General features: G+C 48.6%; 8 non-coding genes and 1 pseudogene across 8 annotated transcripts; all 9 read right to left on the bottom strand.

The window, feature by feature from the left end:
- Nucleotides 1–9,066: 9,066 nt before the first annotated feature.
- LOC134950610 (U1 spliceosomal RNA) lies at nt 9,067–9,231 on the bottom strand. The gene has a single exon (XR_010183500.1). It is a non-coding gene; the product is annotated as a U1 spliceosomal RNA (small nuclear RNA).
- A 9,457-nt stretch (nt 9,232–18,688) lies between these two features.
- On the bottom strand, nt 18,689–18,851 carry LOC134953586 (U1 spliceosomal RNA). The gene has a single exon (XR_010185660.1). It is a non-coding gene; the product is annotated as a U1 spliceosomal RNA (small nuclear RNA).
- A 152-nt stretch (nt 18,852–19,003) lies between these two features.
- LOC134951275 (U1 spliceosomal RNA) lies at nt 19,004–19,167 on the bottom strand. Its single transcript, XR_010184046.1, has one exon. It is a non-coding gene; the product is annotated as a U1 spliceosomal RNA (small nuclear RNA).
- A 671-nt stretch (nt 19,168–19,838) lies between these two features.
- LOC134953216 (U1 spliceosomal RNA) lies at nt 19,839–20,001 on the bottom strand. Its single transcript, XR_010185493.1, has one exon. It is a non-coding gene; the product is annotated as a U1 spliceosomal RNA (small nuclear RNA).
- A 152-nt stretch (nt 20,002–20,153) lies between these two features.
- LOC134951482 (U1 spliceosomal RNA) lies at nt 20,154–20,317 on the bottom strand. Its single transcript, XR_010184214.1, has one exon. It is a non-coding gene; the product is annotated as a U1 spliceosomal RNA (small nuclear RNA).
- Nucleotides 20,318–20,988: 671 nt separating this feature from the next.
- On the bottom strand, nt 20,989–21,151 carry LOC134953215 (U1 spliceosomal RNA). Its single transcript, XR_010185492.1, has one exon. It is a non-coding gene; the product is annotated as a U1 spliceosomal RNA (small nuclear RNA).
- Nucleotides 21,152–21,303: 152 nt separating this feature from the next.
- Nucleotides 21,304–21,467, bottom strand: LOC134951481 (U1 spliceosomal RNA). The gene has a single exon (XR_010184213.1). It is a non-coding gene; the product is annotated as a U1 spliceosomal RNA (small nuclear RNA).
- Nucleotides 21,468–22,166: 699 nt separating this feature from the next.
- LOC134952732 (U1 spliceosomal RNA) lies at nt 22,167–22,301 on the bottom strand (annotated as a pseudogene).
- Nucleotides 22,302–22,453: 152 nt separating this feature from the next.
- On the bottom strand, nt 22,454–22,617 carry LOC134950534 (U1 spliceosomal RNA). The gene has a single exon (XR_010183436.1). It is a non-coding gene; the product is annotated as a U1 spliceosomal RNA (small nuclear RNA).
- Nucleotides 22,618–24,276: the final 1,659 nt, after the last annotated feature.

Here is a 24,276-nt window from a genome sequence, read left to right as displayed (position 1 = left end):
GCGGGAGCCCAATCGTGGGGGTAGGGGGGGAATCAGGTAACAATATGCGGGGGCAGTGGGTAACACGTTGGAGACTAAATGCACCAGGGGGACGAGGGAAAAATGATGCAGGGGGGCGAGGGAGAGGGGGTAACATGCAGAAGCCCAATCGTGGGGGGAGTGGGAGCGGGTAACATCATGCAGTAGCCCAATCTCCATGTGTGTGTGTGTGTGTGTGTGTGTGGGGGGGGGGGGGGGGGGGTCACGTCAGGATTGCAGGGAGAAGATAGATGTCAGAAGAACAGTCAGTGTTAAGAAAGATATGTATTCACTGACATTATATACATTAAGGTAACGCCCACCTGATACTTTCATGGCCCTGGCCCCTGGGTGCTCCTGATCAAGGGGGGGAGCTGGCAACAAGGTGAAGGAAAGGGGGCGGCAAAATGTGGGAGCCCAAATGCGGGGGGGGGGGGGAGAGAAGAGATGAACCTAGGATCTGGTAATAATATGCAGGAGGAGGGGACTCAGGGAGGCATCAGCAGGTCGCGTTTGGTGAGTGCCAGTGGTTTTCAGATGCGGGCGGGAGCCAGTCGCAGGACTGCATAGAGTCGAGGCTGAGCGCGGATGAGATGACATGCAGACGTAGGGGGGAGGCGGCGCCGGTGCGGCAACATGACAGGCAGCGGAGCGGATCAGGCCAGCGGCAGCGGGTGACTGCTCCATCATGTGCCCAAACAGCCCACTTCCCAAATGCAGGGAAGATTGTGGGGGGGGGGAGTGGAAGCCGGAGACCATCGCAGGCAGCACTGATAACATAGCGCACTGCGGGGACTCAGGAGCACATGTGGCAGGCGGCAGCAGCCTGAACATAACATGATTCAACTATGCGGGCTATCGCAGAGGTGGGGGGTGCCGTGCCGCCCCCCTCACCTCTGCGATAGCCCGCATAGTGGAATGTTATGTTCAGGCTGCTGCCGCCTGCCGCATGTGCTCCTGCAGGGTTGAAGAATGAATCAGGCCAGGACTCACACAGGCAGTCAACTCGATCATTGATTAAATACAGTACAGACGCCCAGGAACTGCTCCTCTATCTCTCTTAAAGAAAAGGAGGAGTTTGGCTGGGCTGAGACGAGGGTGAGGCAGCTGATAAAGAAAGTGTTCCCTTGAATTCTCCTGTGCGGTGCCGCCCTCTAGTGGTCGCCGCCCATAGGCAGCTGCCTAAAGCTGCCTAGTGGTAGCGCCGGCCCTGGCCACACCAATCACACCGTATAACTTGTGATAAACTACCCAGTTATGAGTACGAAAGAACAACATACTGTAGCATCAGTGCAGGACCGATGCAACTCTAACATAACCCTTATTGAAGCAATAACTATATACAAGTATTGCAGAAGTAGTCCGCACTTGGGACGGTCGCCCAGCATCCTCTACGGACTTCGAGAAAAAGATTTACCGGTAGGTTTAAAATCTTATTTTCTCTAACGTCCTAGAGGATGCTGGGGACTCCGTAAGGACCATGGGGATTATACCAAAGCTCCAAAACGGGCGGGAGAGTGCGGATGACTCTGCAGCACCGATTGAGCAAACATGAGTTCCTCCTCAGTCAGGGTATCAAACTTATAGTATTTTGAAAAGGTGTTTGAACCTGACCAAGTAGCAGCTCGACACAGCTGTAGTGCCGAGACCCCTCGGGCAGCCGCCCAAGAAGAGCCCACTTTCCTCGTGGAATGGGCCTAGACCGATTTCGGTAACTGCAATCCAGCCATAGAATGCGCTTGCTGAATCGTGTTACAAATCCAGCGAGCAATAGCCTGCTTTGAAGCAGGGGCACCAATCTTGTTGGTTGCATACAGGACAAACAGCGCTTCAGTTTTCCTGACTCTAGCCGTCCTGGCCACGTAAATTTTCAAAGCCCTGACCACATCAAGTAACTCGGAATCCTCCAAGTCACGCGTAGCCAAAGGCACCACAATAGGTTGGTTCATATGAAAAGATGAGACAACTTTTGGTAGGAATTGAGGACGGGTCCGCAATTCCGCTCTATCCACATGGTACACCAAATATGGGCTTTTATGTGACAAAGCCGCTAATTCCGACACTCGCCTAGCCGAAGCCAAGGCTAATAACATGACCACCTTCCATGTGAGATATTTTAACTCCACCGTTTTAAGTGGTTCAAACCAGTGTGATTTTAGAAAACTTAACACCACGTTAAGGTCCCAAGGTGCCACCGGAGGCACAAAAGGAGGCTGAATATGCAGCACTCCTTTTACAAAAGTCTGAACTTCTGGAAGAGAAACCAATTCTTTTTGAAAGAAAATGGATAAGGCCGAAATCTGGACCTTAATAGAGCCTAATTTTAGGCCCAAATTCACTCCAGTTTGTAGGAAGTGAAGGAAACGGCCCAGATGGAATTCTTCCGTAGGAGCATTCCTGGCCTCACACCAAGAAACATAATTTCGCCATATACGGTGTAATGTTTTGACGTTACATCCTTCCTAGCCTTTATCAGCGTAGGGATGACCTCAACCGGAATGCCTTTCACTGCTAGGATCCGGCATTCAACCGCCATGCCGTCAAACGCAGCCGCGGTAAGTCTTGGAACAGACAGGGCCCCTGATGCAACAGGTCCTGTCTTAGAGGAAGAGGCCACGGATCTTCTGTGAGCATTTCCTGCAGATCCGGATACCAGGTCCTCCGTGGCCAATCTGGAACAATGAGGATTGTTCTCACTTTTCTTTGTCTTATTATCCTTAACACCTTGGGTATGAGAGGAAGAGGAGGAAATACATAGACCGGCCGGAACACCCACAGTGTCACTAGGGTGTCTACAGCTACTGCCTGAGGGTCTCTTGACCTTGCGCAATACCTCTGTAGCTTTTTGTTGAGCTGGGACGCCATCATGTCTATCTGTGGCAGTTCCTACCGACTTGTAATCTGTGCAAAGACTTCCTGATGAAGTCCCCACTCTCCCGGATGTAGGTCGTGTCTGCTGAGGAAGTCTGCTTCCCAGTTGTCCACTCCCAGAATGAACACTGCTGACAGTGCGCTTGCGTGATTCTCCACCCAGCGAAGAATTCTGGTGGCTTGTGCCATCGCCACTCTGCTCCTTGTGCCGCCTTGGTGGTTTACATGAGCCACTGTGGTGACGTTGTCTGACTGGATCAGAACCGGTTGGTCGCGAAGTAAGGTCTCCGCTTGACGTAGGGCATTGTATATGGCCCCTAGTTTCAGGATGTTGATGTGAAGACAAGTCTCTTGACTTGACCAAAGACCTTGGATATTTCTTCCCTGTGTGACTGCTCCCCAACCTTGGAGGCTTGCCTCTGTGGTCACCAGGATCCAGTCCTGAATGCCGAATCTGCGTCACTCGAGAAGGTGAGCACTCTGCAGCCACCACAGGAGTGATATCCTGACCCTGGGGGACAGGGTGATCAACCAATGCATCTGTAAATGTGACCCAGACCACTTGTCCAGTAGGTCCCATTGGAAAGTCCTCGCATGGAACCTGCCGAATGGAATGGCTTCGTATGATGCCACCATCTTTCCCAGGACTCGAGTACAGTGATGCACTGACACAAGTTTTGGTTTCAATAGGTTCCCGACAAGAGTCATGAGTTCCTGGGCCTTTCCTATCGGGAAATAAACTCTCTTCTGGTCTGTGTCCAGAATCATGCCCAAGAAAGACAGACGAGTCGTAGAAACCAACTGCGACTTTGGGATATTGAAAATCCAGCCGTGTTGCTGTAACACTTTCAGTGAAAGTGATACACTGTTCAGCAACTGCTCTCTTGATCTCGCTTTTATGAGATCGCTCAAGTACGGGATAATTGTGACACCTTGCTTACGCAGGAGAACCATCATTTCCGCCATTACCTTGGTGAAAATTCTCTGGGCCGTGGAGAGACCAAACAGCAACGTCTGAAATTGGCAATGACAGTCCTGTACCGCAAATCTGAGGTACGCCTGATGAGGTGGATAAATGGGGACATGAAGGTATGCATCCTGTACACAAATGCGGACAACAGGTGTCAAGCCGTGTGTTGCCTTTGTCAAGCTGTAATAAGTAGGGATAAGGACGTTAACCACCTCGGAACATCCTCCCTTATACGACACCTGCAGCGCATTCATCATAAGTCAGTGACAAGTTCAAAAACTTTGGATGACAGCGGAAGCAGTCCACTGACCACTAAATCCCTTCCTCTTGTAACCAAGCTCCTGCAAACCACACCACCAACTCCCTCAGTGTCAATTTCCTCCTTAGACAGGAAAGCCAATAGTCCTGCAGGCCATGTCACTGGCAAGTCTGACGAGTCCTCTCCTGCCTGGGATTCCTCCGATGCATCCTTGAGTGTAACGCCTACTGCTGCTGGCGCTGCTGTTGTTGCTGCTTGGAGTCGATCGTCATCCCAGAGGGGAAGTCGGAAGACCACTTGTACTACTTCCAGTAGGCAATTGACTGTCCAACAGTCCTTTGCGAGGAAGATGAAATATCACAGCAGTCATCCTGCTGCAAAGCGGATAACTCAGGTCTTGTCAGCCTGGGTGGTGAGAAACGTGGTTCCGGTATCCATCGTTAATTTACAGGCAACTAGAGACTTGATTAAGGTACTGTGTCCCCGGTACCAAATACCCTCTAGGTTCCATTTCTCTAGGCAGGCGATACCGAAAATGTACACAGACCTCAGAAAAAGAGTCACCAGTGTCCTAAAAAATGCAGTTGTACCCAATGTCCACTTGTCTGTGGTTAAGTGGAGCAGGGCAGACTCAGGACTATATGACTGTGACAGCCCACTGGGTAGATGTATTGCCTCCCGCAGCAAGAACAGCAGCGGCGGCACCAGTAGCAGCATCTCGCAAATGCCAACTCGTTCCTAAGCAGACTACGCTTTGTATCACCGCTTTCCATAAGAGGCACACAGCTGACAACCTCTTACGGAAACTGAGGAACATCATCGCAGAATGGCTTACCCCAATTGGACTCTCCTGGGGATTTGTGACATCGGACAATGCCACCAATATTGTGCGTGCATTACATCTGGGCAAATTCCAGCACGTCCCATGTTTTGCACATACATTGAATTTGGTGGTGCAGAATTATTTAAAAAAACGACAGGGGCGTGCAAGAGATGCTGTCGGTGGCCCGAAGAATTGCGGGCCACTTTCTGCATTCAGCCACCGCGTGCCGAAGACTAGAGCACCACCAAACATTCCTGCACCTGCCCTGCCATCCTCTGAAGCAAGAGGTGGTAACGAGGTGGAATTCAACCCTCTATATGCTTCAGAGGATGGAGGAGCAGCAAAAGGCCATTCAAGCCTATACATCTACCCACGATATAGACAAAGGAGGGGGAATGCACCTGACTCAAGCGCAGTGGAGAATGATTTCAACGTTGTGTAAGGTTCTGCAACCCTTTGAACTTGCCACACGTGAAGTCAGTTCAGACACTGCCAGCCTGAGTCAGGTCATTCCCCTCATCAGGCTTTTGCAGAAGAAGCTGGAGACATTGAAGGAGGAGCTAAAACAGAGCGATTCCGCTAGGCATGTGGGACTTGTGGATGGAGCCCTTAATTCGCTTAACCAGGATTCAATCTGTTGAAATCAGAGCAATACATTTTGGCCACCGTGCTCGATCCTAGATTTAAAACCTACATTGTATCTCTCTTTCCGGCAGACACAAGTCTGCAGAGGTTCAAAGACCTGCTGGTGAGAAAATTGTCAAGTCAAGCGGAACGTGACCCGTCAACAGCTCCTCCTTCACATTCTCCCGCAACTGGGGGTGCAAGGAAAAGGCTAAGAATTCCGAGCCCACCCGCTGGCGGTGATGCAGGGCAGTTTGGAGTGAGGGCTGACATCTGGTCCGGACTGAAGGACCTGGCAACGATTACTGACATGTCGTCTACTGTCACTACATATGATTCTGTCACCTTTGAAAGAATGGTGGAGGATTATATGAGTGACCGCATCCAGGTAGGCACGTCAGACAGTCCGTATGTATACTGGCAGGAAAAAGAGGCAATTTGGAGGCCCTTGCACAAACTGGCTTTATTCTACCTAAGTTGCCCTCCCTCCAGTGTGTACTCCAAAAGAGTGTTTAGTGCAGCCGCTCACCTTGTCAGCAATCGGCGTACGAGGTTACTTCCAGAAAATGTGGAGAAGATGATGATCATCAAAATGAATTATAATCAATTCCTCCGTGGAGACATTTACCAGCAATTGCCTCCAGAAAGTACACAGGGATCTGAGATGGTGGATTCCAGTGGGGACGAATTAATAATCTGTGAGGAGGGGGATGTACACAGTGAAAGGGGTGAGGAATCGGAGGATGATGAGGTGGACATCTTGCCTCTGTAGAGCCAGTTTGTGCAAGGAGAGATTGATTGCTTCTTTTTTGGTGGGGGCCCAAACCAACCAGTCATTTCAGTCAGCCGTGTGGCAGACCCTGTTGCTGAAATGATGGGTTAGTCAATGTTTTTCTTTTCAATCTAAGCCCCTGCAGTTTTCTGTAAGAATCTGCTTCGCTATGATGATCAACAAGTCACAAGGGCAAACACTCAGGGCTGGAGGTGTAGATCTTAGGACCAGCTGCTACAAGCATGGCAAAGGTGTCACTATCATTGGTGACACCCAGAGAGGCAGCGAGGGAGATTGTAATGCAGTGCGCGCAGATAAGCAGCGCAATGGTAAAAAGGAGGCATGGTCTCATAGGTAGGGGTGTGGCCTGTTTTCCTGAATCTCCATTTTGTTGCTCCGGGTATCCCGGGGGTTGAGTGCTGCACCCGGGGACTAGTGTGTGAGTGGTGCTGGCTCCTGCACAGTGACAGAAACTGGGTGTTGCACGTAATGTTACAGTGAAACACCCATATTCTGTCACTGAAGAGGAGCCGGCACTTTGGTGTCACCCCCCTTGGCGGGTGACACTCGGGTGTGGGCAGCAACCCCGTTGTGATGCCACTGACCCATGGGAAGCTTTACGTGGCTTACACATGTGTTAGTAGCCCCAAGCATCTTTTGTGTTAGTCCCTGAAGAAAAACTTCAAATATTTACAAATACATTTTGTAATCAATGGGCCTAATTCAGTAAGGATTGCAAATTCTGCTAAGTAACAGAATTTGCAATCCTTTGGTTCGCATGCTGGGGCCACCCAGCATGCCGCCTCCCTTCTTGACCACGCTGAAATTGCAGTCTCAGTGCAGTTCAGCGTGATCATAAAAAATGGGTTAGCCTCCTGTTGGTGCAGACTGTATATGTGCGCAGGAAGCCGCCACCATTTTTGTGATCGCAGCTGCTGCATGTGATGTCATGCAGCAGCTCTGACCACGCCTCCTGTTTCTCCGTTGCCGACCCCATTTTGTAGCCCTGCCCATGCACCGCTCCATCTCTGACTTGGAAATGGATTGTTGCTGACCCCCCCCCCCCCCAGCACCGATTGACAGTCAGAAGCGATCGCATTATCTGCGGGGTGCCGCAGAAAATGCAGGCGCATGCGTATGCTCTTAGCAATTTTTGCAGTTGGATTGCTTATTGCGATTGCAATCCAACCTGAATCAGGCTCTATTACCTATCACAATGCACTGCGGGTAGTACAAAATGGGGTTAATATAAGAGAAAACCCCCCCAGAGCTGTGCTCCTTAACTGTCCCTGGTGGCTAGTGGAGCGGCTGCCCAGTAATCAGTGTCCACGCCAGTGCGCACATGGCCCACCCCCTACAGCCACGCTGGATCACGGTATAGTGTGGGCACAGAAGTCCCTTACCTCCCTTTCATCAGCGGCCTCGTGATCCCGGAGGGCGGTGTGTGTGTGACTGACCTTAGGAAGAAACCGGAGCCTCCGCTGCAGTGACCCAGCAACCAGGGCACGGGAGTATACTGCGCCGCTGGGAGTGATGGAGCTGCAGTAAAGATGTCTATTAGACCTAACCTGCTGCAGCCCTTGTAGATTCTTATAAAATAAAGTTCTTCTTTTCTTGTCAAAATTAATAGCTAAGAATAGGCTGCCTGAGGCAGCCCCCTGTTAAGTGGCCTGCTACTGAAGGCACCAACTACAAACTGAGCTCCCTGTTCATGGAAGCGAGGTTATAGAGCAGGGGGTGCTGAGCATCTTGGGAACAGTCAAAAGCTTTGAGCCTGTTGGTGCCTCAGATCAAGATCCTACTCTACACCCCAATGTGAATCCTTGTGGAGTCCAGTGTACCCCACAGAAGAAATGAATGTGTCACACCCATTGGCAGCAACATTAGAATAGCTGCTGATGGGCACAATTGAGAAAGGAAGGGGGGAAAACATTTGAATCCAGCACATATATGTAATTTGAATATGTAATTTGTACCTTCCTACTTTAAAATGTAATGGATGAACCTCACCCTGTGAGAACTATCTTCATGATCAAGAGATCTCATACGCAAGAAAAGCATGTGTTGGGATAGGGCTGTGGAGGGCGGCTGCTCGAGCACACCCCCGTCAAGTTAAGGAGATTCAACTGAGGAAGCACAAGGGAACTCTTGTCTGGGGACAACAACTGCAGGGAGACCACATCTTTTCAGATGAAAATGAGAGGGCGGAAGGCTGCCTAATACTGAAGCACCCTCAAACATCAAACCATATGCAACAACTAGTACAAGCATTCCTGGGGAAAGGTCTGCAGCAGACGGATTTGCATACGGTGATGTCATCCAAGCAGTGGGCCAAAGTTGGCTGGAACCCTCATCTGCATATGAAAAGAGAAAAGGGGCGCTTGGATGACCACTAGTTCGCATTGAACACACCCCACCCTCCTTTGGTGTGGGGCTCATGTTGGCCATGCCCCAGCCCCTGAAGCATTCAAGCTGATTTCTTGCAGCAGCTGGGCACTGTAACAGCTCCAGAGCTGCTCTGTAAGGCAAATAAAAGGGTGTGGGCCCTGCAACACCACCTGTAGTTCGCATTGTGCGTTGGAAGGCACAAAGTAAGCAGACGGGAGAAGTCAGGATAGTGCGCAAGGGCATAGAAGGGAGGGGCTCAAGAAAAGAGAAGTGGAAACAGACAGCAAACTAGGCTGGAGAGAAACCTGAGACAATGAGATCTAAATTATACCAGAGCTAACCAGGGGAAAGCACAAATGCAGTCCCCCCCCTACCACAAATTATGCAGTCGAGATTCCCACATTTGGGGAAATCACAGAGGTCAGCATACCCAGAATGCAATGAATGAACCTCACCCTGGGAAAACAATCTTCATGACCATGGTATCACCTAAGCAAAATAAGTATGATTTGAGATAGGGCTGGAGAGGGCCGCTGCTCAGGCACACCTCCGTCAAGTAAAGGAGATTCAACTGAGGCAGCACAAGGGAACTCTCATCTGGGGACAACAACTGCAGGGAGAACACATTTTCAGACGAATGTGTGAGGGCAGAAGGCTGCCTAATACTGAAGCACCCCCCAAACAACAAACCAAATGCAACAACTAGTGCAAGCATTCCTGGGGGAAGGCCTGCAGCAGATGGATTTGCATATGGTGATGTCATCCAAGCAATGGGTATAGTTGGCTGCAACCCTCGTCTGCATATGAAAAGAGAAAATGGTCACGCAGGGCATGGCGGCCTTTGTGGGGTTGCGCTTGGATGACCCCTAGATCGCTTTATACACCCCCATCAGTGTGGGGCTCATGTTGGCCATGCCCCAGCCCCTGAAGCATTCAAGCTGATTTCTTGCAGCAGCTGGACCCAGTAACAGCTCCAGAGTTGCTCTACAAGACAAGCAAAAGGGTGTGAGCCATGCAGCACCACCTGTAGTTTGCATACACACATATATAGGACAGCATCTCTTATATGCCCCAGGGGCAATAAAATAGTATCCTTATCTAGGGTATCCGTCCATGCCGCTACAGCACTACACATACACACCCAGGCCGACGCAATTGCCGGTCTGAGTAAGGTACCTGAATGTGTATAAATGGACTTCAGGGTAATCTCCTGTTTGCGGTCAGCAGACTCTTTGAGGGTAGCCGTATCCTGGGACGGGAGGGCTAACTTCTTGGATAAGCGTGTTAATGCTTTGTCCACCCAAGGGGAGGATTCCCATTGTAACCTATCCGTTGATGGGAAAGGATACGCCATAAGAATCCTTTTGGAAATCTGCAGGAGATTCCCAAGCTTTTTCACATAACTCGTTCAGCTCGTGTGAGGGGAAAAGGTTACCTCAGGCTTCTTTCCCTTGTACATATGTACCCTCTTGTCAGGGATAGGGGGCTCCTCTGTGATGTGCAAAACATCTTTTATTGCCATAATCATATATCAAATGTATTTTGCCAATTTTGGCTGTAACTTTGCATCATCGTAATCGACACTGGAGTCAGAATCCGTGTCGGTATCTGTGTCAACAATCTGGATAGTGGGCACTTATGAGACCCTGACAGTCCCTGCGACATAGGATCAGGCATGGGTTGAGACCCTGACTGTCCCAAAGCTTCAGCCTTGTCTAATCTTTTGTGCAATGAGTTTACACTAGCATTTAAAACATTCCACATATCCATCCAATCAGGTGTCGGCGGAGACACCACATTCATTTGCTCCCGCTCCTCTCTAATATAGCCTTCTTCCTCAGACATGTCGACACACGCGTACCGACACACCACACACACAGGGAATGCTTTTACTGAAGACATTTCCCCCACAAGGCCCTTTGGCAGAGCTGGCCCTAACCAATATGATGTCCTAGGCAAGATTTTGCCTGGTGCCCCCTAGCACCACCGCTGGTTCCGCCTCTGACCTTGCACCTCTTTCCCAGCACCATCAACCCTCACCCATAACAGTACTTATTTTGGTGTTTGTACCCCCTATATTTTAAACAGGAACAGTTCGCACATTTGGCGCACAGTCCAAAAAGGGGTGTGTTTTTGCTGGCAATGGGCATGTCCACACAATAGTACCCCCAATTAAAATTCCGCCACACAGTACTGCAATTTTATTCACATTTGATCACGCGATAGTGTCCATAATTCACATTACATCCCACAGTAGTATCACTTTACCTTATAAACGTTACTTCTCACAGTAGTGCTCCTTATTCACATTACATCACACTAAATTGCTCCTTATTTACATTACACCACACCCTATTGCTCTTTATTCACATTAGACGACACAGTAAATGCCCTTTCTATACGCAACGCTACATATTAGAGCACCTTATACACATAATGCCACACATTAGTAATGCATTTATACACATAATTCCACACAGTAATGCCCCTTACACATATGAGACACATCATTAATGTCCTTATAAACATAATGCGTCTTACACATTATGACAACCTTTATTAATGCCCTTTTACACATAATGGCCCTCATTCCGAGTTGTTAGCTCGCAAGCTGCTTTTAGCAGCATTGCACACGTTAAGCCGCCGCCTACTGGGAGTGAATCTTAGCTTATCAAAATTGCGAACGAAAGATTAGCAGAATTGCGAATAGACACTTCTTAGCAGTTTCTGAGTAGCTCCAGACTTACTCGACAACTGTGATCAGTTCAGTCAGTTTCGTTCCTGGTTTGACGTCACAAACACACCCAGCGTTCGCCCAGACACTCCCCCGTTTCTTTAGACACTCCCGCGTTTTACCCAGAAACAGCAGCGTTTTTTCACACACACCCATAAAACGGCCAGTTTCCGCCCAGAAACACCCACTTCCTGTCAATCACACTACGATCAGCAGAACAAAGAAAAAACCTCGTAATGCCGTGAGTAAAATACCTAACTGCATAGCAAATTTACTTTGCGCAGTCGCAGAGCGAACATTGCGCATGCGCAATTAGCGGAAAATCGCTGCGATGCGAAGAAAATTACCGAGCGAACAACTTGGAATGACCACCCTTGCGCATGCGCAATTAGCGGAAAATCGCTGCGATGCGAAGAAAATTACAGAGCGAACAACTCGGAATGACCACCAATGTCCCTTACACATATGCCGCACATTATTAATGCCCTTATACACATAATGACACACATAGTGCCCCTTACACATATGTTGCACATTATTAATGCATTTTTACATGACACACATAATGCTCCTTACTCATATTCCGAACACTACTGCACAATCAACCCACTCACATGCACACAGCACTCACACTGCCACTAACACTGTGACCTCTGCCTCTGCTTGGATACAGATGTGTCCTCATAAATCTTGCCTCAATGCTAACGTTGGGGCACCTTTTTTTTATTAAAATGCATCTTATTTGCATTGCTATGTTGTTAGGATGCACACGCAGCTTCTGCTGATTAAAATGATATGCAGCACGCCTATATACTGTGTGAGACTGTGGCTGTATCTGCATATGAAATGCTACACACAGAATATAGGCATGCCGCATATCATTTTAATCAGCAGAAGTTGCTGATGCCCCTAGGCATATCAAATGCCCTAGGCAATTGCCTAGTTTGCCTATGCCTATGGCCGGCTCTGCCCTTTGGAGAGACAGAGAGAGAGTATGCCAGCACATACCCCAGCGCTATATAACCCAGGAATAGCACAGTAACTTAATGTTTGCACAGTAGCGCTGCTGTATGTAATTTGCGCCAAATTATGTGCCCCCCCCCCTCTCTTTTCAACCCTCTTGTCTACCGTGGTATAAGCAGGGGAGAGTCCGGGGAGCTTCCTCTCCGCGGTGCTGTGGAGAAAAAATGGCGCTGGTGAGTGCTGAGGGAGAAGCCCCGCCCCCTCGGCGGCGGGCTTCTGTCCCGCTTAAACTGTACAATTGGCGGGGGCTCATACATATATACAGTGCCCAGCTGTATATATGTTATATTTCTGCCAAAAACAGGTTTATATTGCAGCCCAGGGCGCCCCCCCGGCGCCCTGCACCCTTACAGTGACCGGAGTATGTGAGGTGTATGGGAGCAATGGCGCACAGCTGCAGTGCTGTGCGTTACCTCAATGAAGATCATGAAGTCCTCTGCCGCCTCTGAAGTCTTCTTTTCTTCTCATACTCACCCGGCTTCTATCTTCCGGCTCTGCGAGGGGGACGGCGGCGCGGCTCTGGGACGGACGGCGAGGGTGAGATCCTGCGTACCAATCCCTTTGGAGCTAATCTCTTTGGAGCTAATGGTGTCCAGTAGCTTAAGAAGCAGGACCTTGCAACTCGGAGAGTAGGGCTGCTTCTCTCCCCTCAGTCCCTCGATGCAGGGAGTCTGTTGCCAGCAGTGCTCCCTGAAAATTAAAAACCTAACAAAATACTTTCTGTCAGAAAGCTCAGGAGAGCTCCTGAAAAGCACCCAGTCTCCACTGGGCACAGTATCAAACTGAGGTATGGAGGAGGGGCATAGAGGGAGGAGCCAGTGCACACCCAGAACTAAAGTCTTTCTTAAAGTGCCCATGTCTCCTGCGGAGCCGTCTATCCCCATGGTCCTTACGGAGTCCCCAGCATCCTCTAGGACGTTAGAGAAAATAGGATTTTAATACCTACCGGTAAATCCTTTTCTCTTAGTCCGTAATGGATGCTGGGCACCCGTCCCAGTGCGTACTGTGTCTGCAGTTATTAAATGGCCCTTAACTCCAGAACATTTATGTGGAGACAACTTTCCCGACTTGACCATCTTCCTTGGACGTTTTCCCCCTGTGTGACTGCTCCCCAGCATCGGAGGGTTGCATCCATGGTCCCTAGGATCCAGTCTTGAATCCCGAACCTTCGCCCCTCTAGGAGGTGAGAACTGTGCAGCCACCAATGGAGTGAGATTCTGGTCTTGGAAGACAGGATTATCCTCCGGTGCGTGTGTAGGTGGGATCCGGACCACTTGTCCAACAGGTCCAACTGAAAAACTCTGGCATGGAACAAGCCAAACTGAATGGGCTCGTAGGCCGCAACCATCTTACCCAGCAACCAAATGCATTGATGGATTAACACTCTTGCTGGTTTCAGAATTTGTTTGACCAGACTCTGGATCTCCAGAGCCTTTCCACTGGAAGAAAACCTCTTCTGTGTCCAGTATCACTCCCAAAAACAACAACCGCGTCATTGGGACCAACTGCGATTTTGGCAAGTTTAGGAGCCAACTATGTTGTTGAAGAACTGTCAGGGAGAGTGCAATGTTTTGCACTAACTGGTCCCTGGATTTCGCCTTTATCAAAAGATCATCCAAGTACGGGATAATTGTTACTCCTTGCTTGCGATCACCCTGGTGAAAATCCTCGGAGCCGTGGACAGACCAAACGGCAATGTCTGAAATTGGTAATGACAATACTGAATTGCAAACCTCAGGTAGCTTGATGCAGAGGCTAAATGGGAACATGTAAGTAGGCATCCTTTATGTCTACCAAAACCATGAAATCTCCTTCCTCTGGACTGGAGATCACTGCACTGAGAGATTCCATCTTGAAATTTAATTTCCTTAGGTAGAAATTGAGGGATTTCAGATTTCAGATTGGTCTGACTGAGCTGTCCGGCTTAGGGACCACGAAGAGGCTTGAATAAAAACCTTCTCCCTGCTGACTAAAGCCGATTTGAACAATCGGTGAGGGGGAACGTCTTGAAACCCCAGTTTGTACCCTTGGGACACTATTTGTAAAACACACGAGTCCATGTCCGAATGAATCCAGAACTGACTGAAGAGTTTTAGACGTGCCCCCACTGGTGCGGGCTCCTGCAAGAGAGCCCCAGCGTCATGCGGTGGATTTGGCAGAAGCAGAGGATGATCTCTGCTCCTGCGATCTTGAAGAGGATGCAGACCTCTTCCCTCTTCTCCTTCCTCTACCTGCAAAGAAAGGGGAATCTTAACTTCTTGCATATCTATTGGGCCGAAATGACTGCATCAGATAATGATGCGTCTTCATCCGTTGGGAGGGAACATAGGGCAAGAAGGTTGACTTACCTGCGGGAGCTGCCGAGATCAAATTAACTAGGCAGTCACCAAACAACGCTTCACCTTCATAGGGAAGAGACTCCCTTTCTTCTTGGAGTCAGCATCAGCATTCTCTTGGTGAATCCACAATGCCCTCCTATCCGAGACTGCCATGAAATTGGCCCGTGAACTCAAGAGTCCTATATCCCTTGCAATCTCACGTAAGTATGCTGCAGTGTCCTTGATATGATACAACGTAAGGAGTATCCCATCTCTCCAAGGTATCTTTATCGGATGACAAGGTATTCGACCAATTCTTGAATACTACTACTCACCCATGCACATGTAATGGCAGGTCTAAGTAATGTACCCTTGGTTACATAACTAGAAATAATGTAGCTTCCTGCATACGATCCGCTGGATTTGTGACAGGGCCCCGTGCAGAACAGGGGGTGACTCCCACTTTATTCTGTCCGCGGCGGGAAATGAATAAACAACCAGAATCCTTTTGGGGATTTGAAACCATCTTGTCGAGCTGGCCCAGACTTTCTCAAACAGAGATGGAGGAACGTTACATCAGCTTTCATTATATATCTATATATACACATACATATAGACCCCTTTGTCAGGAACAGCAGGGTCTTCAGTGATTTTAATATGTCCTTAATATCCACAATCATGTACTGAATGCTCCTTGCCAATATTGGATCTAATCAGGAAACATTATGGTCGACATAGGAATCAGTATCCGTGTCAGTATCAGTGTGTAGTAACTGGGCAAAATAACATTTTTGCGACCCCGCGGGGCCTGAGGGAAAAGAAACATAGCCATGAACATCACATCTATTCTCTACGTCTGTGTCACAGATTTATCCAACCTTACTCTGATATTACTGAAACTTTTACCCAGTCAGTTATTGGTGGTGCCAACAGGGCCACCATCATATGTCTGCATTCCTAATATAGTTTCCTCTTGGGAAAAACATTCAGCCACCGACATGTTGACACACATGTACCAAGTACCCACAGACACATCGGCTTATGGGGGACAGACCGTCAGTAAATCTGTCAGAGGGACACAGAGGATTTTTCAGCTCACAATCCAGCGCCAAAAGTACACAGTCTGGGAAATAATAAACTCTATAGTGATAGACTTGTAATGCTCTAAAGATGTTCTGGTGAGGTGAGGAAGAAGCCCCGCTACTGTAATGGCGCGTATCTGTCCCGCTCAGAAATAATTAATTACGCTAGCGGGGTAAGGACAGTGCCCAGGCACTAATGTCCACTTTTTCCAGCCTTTTGTGAGGAATTTATGCTGCCCAGGGTGCCCCCCCCCCTGTGCCCTGCACCCTGCAGTGCCTGTGTTTGTGTGGGAGCATGGCGCGCAGCGTTCCGCTCGCTGCTCGGTACCTCAGAATGCCATCACTGGAGAAGAAGTCTTCTGTACTTCTGCTACTCACCTGTCTTCTGGCTCTGTAAAGGGGGTGACGGCAGGCTGCGGGAGTGTGCATCTAGGCGTACCCAGCGATCAGCACCCTCAGGAGCTAATGGTGTCCTGTCAGCCTGAAGCAGAGCCATTGAACTCACTAGAAGTTGGTCATACTTCTCTCCCCTAAGTCCCACGAAGCAGGGAGACTGTTGCCAGCAGCCTCCCTGAAAATAAAAAAAACTAACAAGTCTTTTCAGAGAAACTCAGTAGAGCTCCCCTGTAGTGCATCCAGTATCACTGCGCACAATACTAAAACTGGAGTCTGGAGGAGGGGCATAGAGGGAGGAGACAGTTCACACCCTTTGAAAGTCTTAAAGTGCCCATGTCTCCTGCAGATCCCGTCTATACCCCATGGTTCTTAATGTGACCCCAGCATCATCTAGGACGTATGAGAAAACAAATAACACACACATGAGGAGGAGAGAACTAAGGAAGCTATAAGGAGAAGAGGGGAGGGAGGGGGGGTTGAAAGGTAAGGTAGTAGTAAAGGCATATTGGATAAACTACAACCTTATACATATTCATTAATGTACCAGTAGTTAGAAGTAGAAGAGCTCTAACAGAAACCACAAAGCTTATCTAAAGCCACACCACACTGGATATGCCCAATCTCATTTGATTTTTGAAGCAAAGCAGTATTGGACTTTGTTAATACATGGATGGGAGACTGCTTGGTAGTATCAGATTCTTTAGGTGTTTTTAAACTACCAACACCATTTTCTTGGTACATTTAATTTTTACATGTATTCTTTTATGTACCAGAAGTTAGAAGTAGAAGAGCTGTAATAAAAACCACCAGCTCATCTACAGCCACAGCACACTGGATTTGCCCAATCTCTCCTGATCATGGAAGCTGAGCAGTGTTGGTCCTGGTTTTAGTACTTGGATGGGAGACCACCAGGAAATACCAGGAGCTGTGTGTATTTTTACAATACTAACACCGTTCTCTTGATGCATTCCATTTTGAAACATTGGGGCAGATCTATTAAGCCTGGTGAACTGATAAAGTGCAAGGTGATAAAGTACCAGCCAGTCAGCTCCTAACTGTCATTTTTCAAACCCAGCCTGTGACATGGCAATTAGGAGCTGATTGGCTGGTACTTTATCACCATGCAAATTAGCATTTCACCAGGTTTAATAAATCGTCCGCTTACTCATTTATGTACGAGTAGTTAGAAGTAGAAGAACTCTAACAGAAACCACTAAGCTCATCTACAGCCACACCACACTGTATATGCCCATTATTTTAACCCCTGGAATAATTACATTGCTGTTTAAACAACAAAAAGAATTGAAGAAAAAATAAATATTAAACAGACAATTTAAGGATTCGAAGATTTAAATATTTAAAGATTTTAAAATTTAAAACAGGGAGGGGGGGAGAGGGAGGGGGGCCTTTTGGGAGAAGGAGGGGGAAAAAATAAAAATAGAAAAAAAATATATATATATAGAACCAAGAGAAAGTGTAAAAAGAGGATGGAGGAAGAAATCTGATGTTCATCATTACTAGTGGATTTTACTAAGGAACATTAAAGGAATACACACAACAGGATTATACAGTTTCATCCTAAGAGGAAAGCTGTTTCCAAAATAGCTACTTCTAATAATTTTGTTTATTTATTAAACATACAATAAATGGATATTCAATAAATAATATATTAGGTAAATCAATAGATAAAATCTTCAGAGACTGCCAATGTTGTTCAGTTCGATGCTCTCATTCAGACCATCAGGTGTAAGGGTACCCAAAGAAAAAATCCAAAATGCCTCCCTTGTCAAGTAAAGGAGATTCAACTGAGGCAGCACAAGGGAACTCTCATCTGGGGACAACAACTGCAGGGAGAACACATATTTTCAGATGAACATGGGAGGGCAGAAGGCTGCCTAATACTGAAGCACCCCCAAACAACAAACCAAATGCAACAACTAGTACAAGCATTCCTGGGGGAAGGCCTGCAGCAGATGGATTTGCATATGGTGATGTCATCCAAGCAGTGGGTCAAAGTTGGCTTCAACCCTCGTCTGCATATGAAAAGAGAAAAGGGGCGTGCAGGGCATGGCGGCCTTTTGCGGCGCTTGGATGACCCCTAGTTCGCATTAAACACCTCCACCCTACTTCGGTGTGGGGCTCATGTTGGCTATGCCCCAGCCCCTGAAGCAATCAAGCTGATTACTTGCAGCAGCTGGGCACTGTAATAGCTCCAGAGCTGCTCTGTAAGGCAACTAAAAGGGTGTGGGCCCTGCAGCACTACCTGTAGTTCGCATTGTGCGTTGGAAGGCACAAAGTAAGCAGACGGGAGAAGTCAAGATAGTGCGCAAGGCATAGAAGGGAGTGGCTCAAGAAAAGAGAAGTGTAAACAGACAGCAAACTAAGCTGGAGAGAGACATGAGACAAAGAGATCTGAATTATACGAGAGCCGACCAGGGGAAACACAAATTATGCAGTCAAGTTTCCCACATTTGGGGAAATCGCAGGAGCAGCACACCCAGAGTGCAATTGGTGAGCCTTGCCCTGGGAGAAGCACCTTCATGATCATAGTATCTTACCTAGCAGGTAAGAAGGAGTTGGGCTAGAGCTGGGGAGGGTCGCTGCTCGGGCACCCCCCTGTCAAGTGAAGGAGATCCAACTGAGGCAGCACAAGGGAACTCTCGAAAGAAGAACAAGGCTAGAGGAAGATCTGAGACAAAGAAATCTGACTTTTACCAGAGCTGACCAGAGGAAAGCACAAACACAGTCCCCCACTACCACAAATAATGCTGTCAAGTTTACCACATTTGGGGAAATAACAGGGGTCAGCATACCCAGAATGCAATGAATGAACCTCACCCTGGGAGAACAATCTTCATGACCATGGTATCTCCTATGCAAAATAAGTATGATTTGGGATAGGGCTGGGGAGGGCCGCTGCTCAGGCACATCTCTGTCAAGTAAAGGAGATTCAACTGAGGCAGCACAAGGGAACTCTCATCTGGGGACAACAACGGCAGGAGGTACACATATTTTCAGATGAACATGGGAGGGCAGACGGCTGCCTAATACTGAAGCACCCCCAAACAACAAACCAAATGCAACAACTAGTGCAAGCATTCCTGGGGGAAGGCCTGCAGCAGATGGATTTGCATATGGTGATGTCATCCAAGCAGTGGGTCAAAGTTGGCTTCAACCCTCGTCTGCATATGAAAAGAGAAAATTGGCATGCAGGGCATGGCGGCCTTTTGCGGTGCTTGGATGACCCCTAGTTCGCATTAAACACCTCCACCCTCCTTCGGTGTGGGGCTCATGATGGCTATGCCCCAGCCCCTGAAGCATTCAAGCTGATTTCTTGCAGCAGCTGGGCACTGTAACAGCTCCAGAGCTGCTCTGTAAGGCAAGTAAAAGGGTGTGGGCCCTGCAGCACTACCTGTAGTTTGCATTGTGCGTTGGAAGGCACAAAGTAAGCAGACGGGAGAAGTCAGGATAGTGCGCAAGGGCATAGAAGGGAGCAACTCAAGAAAAGAGAAGTGGAAACAGACTGCAAATTAGGCTGGAGAGAGACCTGAGACAAAGAGATCTGAATTATACGAGAGCCGACCAGGTGAAACACAAATTATGCAGTCAAGTGTCCAACATTTGGGGAAACCGCAGGAGTTGCACACCCAGAGTGCAATGGGTGAGCCTTGCCCTGGGAGAAGCACCTTCATGATCATAGTATCTCACCTGGCAGGTAAGTAGGAGCTGGGCTAGAGCTGGGGAGGGTCGCTGCTCGGGCACCCCCCTGTCAAGTGAAGGAGATCCAACTGAGGCAGCACAAGGGAACTCTCGAAAGAAGAACAAGGCTAGAGGAAGATCTGAGACAAAGAAATCTGACTTTTACCAGAGCTGACCAGAGGAAAGCACAAACACAGTCCCTCACTACCACAAATAATGCAGTCCAGTTTCCCACATTTGGGGAAATCACAGGGGTCAGCATACCCAGAATGCAATGAATGAACCTCACCCTGGGAAAACAATCTTCATGACCATGGTATCTCCTATGCAAAATAAGTATGATTTGGGATAGAGCTGGGGAGGGCCGCTGCTCAGGCACATCTCTGTCAAGTAAAGGAGATTCAACTGAGGCAGCACAAGCGAACTCTCATCTGGGGACAACAACGGCAGGAGGTACACATATTTTCAGATGAACATGGGAGGGCAGACGGCTGCCTAATACTGAAGCACCCCCAAACAACAAACCAAATGCAACAACTAGTGCAAGCATTCCTGGGGGAAGGCCTGCAGCAGATGGATTTGCATATGGTGATGTCATCCAAGCAGTGGGTCAAAGTTGGCTTCAACCCTCGTCTGCATATGAAAAGAGAAAATTGGCATGCAGGGCATGGCGGCCTTTTGCGGCGCTTGGATGACCCCTAGTTCGCATTAAACACCTCCACCCTCCTTCGGTGTGGGGCTCATGATGGCTATGCCCCAGCCCCTGAAGCATTCAAGCTGATTTCTTGCAGCAGCTGGGCACTGTAACAGCTCCAGAGCTGCTCTGTAAGGCAAGTAAAAGGGTGTGGGCCCTGCAGCACTACCTGTAGTTTGCATTGTGCGTTGGAAGGCACAAAGTAAGCAGACGGGAGAAGTCAGGATAGTGCGCAAGGGCATAGAAGGGAGCAACTCAAGAAAAGAGAAGTGGAAACAGACTGCAAATTAGGCTGGAGAGAGACCTGAGACAAAGAGATCTGAATTATACGAGAGCCGACCAGGTGAAACACAAATTATGCAGTCAAGTGTCCAACATTTGGGGAAACCGCAGGAGTTGCACACCCAGAGTGCAATGGGTGAGCCTTGCCCTGGGAGAAGCACCTTCATGATCATAGTATCTCACCTGGCAGGTAAGTAGGAGCTGGGCTAGAGCTGGGGAGGGTCGCTGCTCGGGCACCCCCCTGTCAAGTGAAGGAGATCCAACTGAGGCAGCACAAGGGAACTCTCGAAAGAAGAACAAGACTAGAGGAAGATCTGAGACAAAGAAATCTGACTTTTACCAGAGCTGACCAGAGGAAAGCACAAACACAGTCCCTCACTACCACAAATAATGCAGTCCAGTTTCCCACATTTGGGGAAATCACAGGGGTCAGCATACCCAGAATGCAATGAATGAACCTCACCCTGGGAAAACAATCTTCATGACCATGGTATCTCCTATGCAAAATAAGTATGATTTGGGATAGAGCTGGGGAGGGCCGCTGCTCAGGCACATCTCTGTCAAGTAAAGGAGATTCAACTGAGGCAGCACAAGCGAACTCTCATCTGGGGACAACAACTGCAGGGAGAACACATATTTTCAGATGAACATGGGAGGGCAGAAGGCTGCCTAATACTGAAGCACCCCCAAACAACAAACCAAATGCAACAACTAGTGCAAGCATTCCTGGGGGAAGGCCTGCAGCAGATGGATTTGCATATGGTGATGTCATCCAAGCAGTGGGTCAAAGTTGGCTTCAACACTCATCTGCATATGAATAGAGAAGAGGGGCGTGCAGGGCATGGCGGCCTTTTGCGGCGCTTGGATGACCCCTAATTCGCATTAAACATCTCCACCCTCCTTCGGTGTGGGGCTCATGTTGGCTATGCCCCAGCCCCTGAAGCATTCAAGCTGATTTCTTGCAGCAGCTGGGCACTGTAACAGCTCCAGAGCTACTCTGTAAGGCAAGTAAAAGGGTGTGGGCCCTGCAGCACTACCTGTAGTTTGCATTGTGCGTTGGAAGGCACAAAGTAAGCAGACGGGAGAGGTCAGAATAGTGCGCAAGGGCATAGAAGGGAGCGGCTCAAGAAAAGAGAAGTGGAAACAGACAGCAAACTAGGCTGGAGAGAGACCTGAGACAAAGAGATATGAATTATACGAGAGCCGACCAGTGGAAACACAAATTATGCAGTCAAGTTTCCCACATTTGGGGAAATCACAGGGGCAGCACACCCAGAGTGCAATGGGTGAGCCTTGCCCTGGGAGAAGCACCTACATGATCATAGTATCTCACCTGGCAGGTAAGTAGGAGTTGGGCTAGAGCTGGGGAGGGTCGCTGCTCGGGCACCCCCCTGTCAAGTGAAGGAGATCCAACTGAGGCAGCACAAGGGAACTCTCGAAAGAAGAACAAGGCTAGAGGAAGATCTGAGACAAAGAAATCTGACTTTTACCAGAGCTGACCAGAGGAAAGCACAAACACAGTCCCCCACTACCACAAATAATGCAGTCAAGTTTCCCACATTTGGGGAAATCACAGGGGTCAGCATACCCAGAATGCAATGAATGAACCTCACCCTGGGAGAACAATCTTCATGACCATGGTATCTCCTATGCAAAATAAGTATGATTTGGGATAGGGCTGGGGAGGGCCGCTGCTCAGGCACATCTCTGTCAAGTTAAGAAGACTCAACTGAGGCAGCACAAGGGAACTCTCATCTGGGGACAACAACTGCAGGGAGAACACATATTTTCAGATGAACATGGGAGGGCAGAAGGCTGCCTAATACTGAAGCACCCCCAAACAACAAACCAAATGCAACAACTAGTGCAAGCATTCCTGGGGGAAGGCCTGCAGCAGATGGATTTGCATATGGTGATGTCATCCAAGCAGTGGGTCAAAGTTGGCTTCAACCCTCGTCTGCATATGAAAAGAGAAAAGGGGCGTGCAGGGCATGGCGGCCTTTTGCGGCGCTTGGATGACCCCTAGTTCGCATTAAACACCTCCACCCTCCTTCGGTGTGGGGCTCATGTTGGCTATGCCCCAGCCCCTGAAGCATTCAAGCTGATTTCTTGCAGAAGCTGGGCACTGTAACAGCTCCAGAGCTGCTCTGTATGGCAAGTAAAAGGGTGTGGGCCCTGCAGCACTACCTGTAGTTCGCATTGTGCGTTGGAAGGCACAAAGTAAGCAGATGGGAGAAGTCAGGATAGTGCGCAAGGGCATAGAAGGGAGCGGCTCAAGAAAAGAGAAGTGGAAACAGACAGCAAACTAGGCTGGAGAGCTCTTCTGTCTATATTTTGCAAACCTGCTTTTGTCCTCTCCAGCTGCTCCATGTAGATTTGACGTCTGGAAAAGTGCATAACCCACTGACAAGCAGGCACACTCCTGCATGAGTTTTCTCTCTCACTAGCTGGATGATACACAATCATTTGCATGTGCTCCACCTCTGACACACCACCCACCCAACCACCCAGTGACCAGAGCCACCCACAAGCCAACTGGCTCCGTGATTTAATTTGCACAGTGTAGTCATCCAGGCAGCATGTCCTTCTCAATGGAAGGATCTCTGGTTCCATGGAATCTTTCACATTGGAATGCTGCGGAATAAAAAGGATTTAAATATTCAGCTTGCTAGCATTCAATGTACCTGCGGCTTGGCTTTAGCACATGGGTCTTCATCCTGTGGCCCTCCAGCTGCTGTGAAACTACACATCCCAGCATGCCCTGCCACAGTTTTGCTATTAAGGTATGCTAAAACTGAGGCAGGGCATGCTGGGATGTGTAGTTCCACAGCAGCTGGAGGGTCGCAGGTTGAAGACCCATGTTCTAGCATGCCTGTTCTATGATGCATGTACCGTGATGTCACAATCAGCTTGGAATGGGGTGTCTAGCAGGCATTTGCTGACAGCCACTTGAGGGAGACACACATCAGGAGATGCAGCATATCGGAGGTCTTCGATGCCTTTCCAGCAAATGCACACCACCTGCTGCTGGTCTGGACACAAAACAATGCCCACAATCGAAGTCCCAAAATGCCCAACTACAGGATTCATGTAAGTAGTGAATTTAGGAATGAATTTAGAAGTAGGAAATTAAGTTAGTTCACAAGTACATTCAAATTCAGATCTAAAGTCTAGGTAGGCCTCACGTCCTGGCAGCCCCCAGCACTTAAAAATGCCTTGATTAGAGGTAGAGAATTAAATGTAGATAAAAAGTAGACACAAAATAAGACTCCACAGAGCAGTTATCAGGTGTCTTTATCAATTGTTGCATTTAAAAAATCAAG

The sequence above is a fragment of the Pseudophryne corroboree genome, chromosome 8, assembly GCF_028390025.1.
Source record: "Pseudophryne corroboree isolate aPseCor3 chromosome 8, aPseCor3.hap2, whole genome shotgun sequence".
NCBI lineage: Eukaryota > Metazoa > Chordata > Amphibia > Anura > Myobatrachidae > Pseudophryne > Pseudophryne corroboree.
The sequence above is the reverse complement of the archived record's forward strand: the minus strand, read 5'-3'. Positions and strand labels throughout refer to the sequence as shown.